Below are 2,065 nucleotides of genomic sequence, written 5' to 3' on the forward strand. Positions count from 1 at the left end.
GCTATGCTGAGCCAGGCCACACTCAGATAAGACAGAACATTAAGCAGATGTTTGATTTACAGTCACACCAGTGTTGCACATGTCCACATAGATTACAGCTTTTTGTCAATATTTACCAACAAAACATATTCACAATTTAGTTTTTAATTGGAGGAGCAGGAGAAGTCCTCTGTGGGTGGGACCACTCATTGACATGTCATGATTCTTTATGAAGCTGTAAAAAACGTGCAGCTTCCAGCAGAGCAAAAGGGCAGGGGCGAGACAAGCTGCAGTCAGCAAATGAAAATGGCACTGCACCATCGTCTCCGTGGAGATGCGGGGGGTCAGAAAGTGTGATTCATGATGAGACGGGAGCTGGTTGTCACAGATTGGTTTATTTTTTGGTCCAAAGTCTCCTCCTGGGCTGTTTTTTTTAAATTCATTGATGGCGGTTTGTATGGAGGAGGAGGGGGAGGAGGAAGAGCAGAGCCATATGAGGTGTGAGATTAATCACAGCGGGAGGCAGCCTGGCTTGTGTGCATACGTGTGTGTGCTTATGCAATGTGTGTACGAACATGTCTTAGAGTGATGTGTGTTGGCGAAGTGGCCTGTTATATGCAGTCTATGGGGCTGAATGGCAGGTAGTGTCCCAGTGCTCCGTGCGTCCCAGTATCTTTCCTTCTTTTCTGACACACCTGGGCACAAGAAGGCTCAGACCTCTCCAGACTCTTCACCTAAAAGTATAGGTTAGGTTGTAAAGGTTATGTTAGGCAGCAGAGAACTACCAAAACATCCATGCTTTCTTTTATATCTTCCACGCTTCTCTCAGACACTTCTGTTTTTCTTACATTCACACTCTTAAGCTGTACAGGTTAAATGTCAGCCATCTCTGCCAAATTACTCACTCACGCTGCTGTGATTATAAAGAAAGAAAGGCGTCATGCACGATAGTTGTGATGTGATAGAACAAGCGATTCTCTCTATGATAGAAGGAAAACACTAGAATGATGGTTGACCTTGCAGTCCTGACACTAGACTCACAGCAGAGGTTATTTAATCATTGTTTCCAGCCAGTCTCTCTCATCCCTTTATGGTTCAAAGGGTTTTGCGCAGCAAGTTTCTTTTATGGTTTTTATGTCAGGATTGGCATACATTTTTTTCTTTACCTTTTATTTATTAAGGGAAGGTTCACTCTCTCTTTTGTAGAAACGACCTGTCACATTCACACAGTTACACACTCGTACCAGGAAGCTGCCCAGTACAACCATGGTCTAATCTGCTGGCCACTGAGCAGCTCCACTGGAGGAGTGGGGGTTAAGGGCCTTGCTCAAGGGCACCTCAGTTGTGGTAATGAGGGAGGGAGCAGCGCTGCTCTTTCGCTGCTCTTTTTTTTTATCCAGTCGGTCTGGGGATTGAACTAACAACTCTAACTTTTAGGCCACCAATGCTACTAGTAATAATAATATCATGAATTCCACTGTTTTTTTTAACAAGACAGCTCTCACTTGGTTTCTGTGTGTATAAAAATAGTAGCAGATGCTATACACGAGGAGAATATGCAGGGTTTATGTTGCTAGAAATTGTTTGGTTCAGCTTCGGCCACTATGGCTTTAAAGAGAGGCGTGTGCACAAAACATGGCCCAAAAGCTTAATTAATGCAACTTCTGTTCCCTTTTGTTTCCGATGTCTGTCGGTCGCTCCACCACTTGGTCTGGTCCAGAGTGAAATGTCTTCATGTTCCCCATAGGATGACCTGTAATAACTTTGGTATCCCCTGACATTGTATCAAGTGCCTTTGGTTTAATTGGTTTATTAACCAAATACCTACAAAACTAATGAAATATACCTCAGCCTCAACTGTACTTTCTGTTTCAGAATTAGAATCAGAAAAGGATTAATTGCCAAGTAAGTAAAAGATAGAAGGAATTTGCCTTGGTGGTTGGTAGTGGGCCTATCACCAGACCAAACAATGCACAATAGATGTGAGATTGAGCGTTGGTCTGGTGAGTCTGCTCTGTACTCTCTCTGAACAAGAGGCGTGACCCACGGGCATAGTTCAAATGACTCTGTACGCAATTGGATAGTC

At 43.6% G+C, this 2,065-nt stretch overlaps 1 protein-coding gene across 4 annotated transcripts in view; it reads left to right on the forward strand.

Moving 5' to 3' along the window:
• Positions 1–2,065, forward strand: part of ttbk2a (tau tubulin kinase 2a) — a 22,571-nt gene that overhangs the window by 1,170 nt on the left and 19,336 nt on the right. Inside the window, exon 2 of one of the 4 annotated variants that reach the window (XM_032501093.1) lies at positions 1,855–1,884. The exons of the other annotated variants lie outside the window; for them this stretch is intronic. The gene's annotated coding sequence lies outside the window, so the exon portion shown is untranslated. The remainder of the gene's footprint in view (positions 1–1,854; positions 1,885–2,065) is intronic. 4 annotated transcript variants of the gene reach the window in all.

This window comes from Etheostoma spectabile, chromosome 20 (genome assembly GCF_008692095.1).
Source record: "Etheostoma spectabile isolate EspeVRDwgs_2016 chromosome 20, UIUC_Espe_1.0, whole genome shotgun sequence".
Lineage (NCBI taxonomy): Eukaryota > Metazoa > Chordata > Actinopteri > Perciformes > Percidae > Etheostoma > Etheostoma spectabile.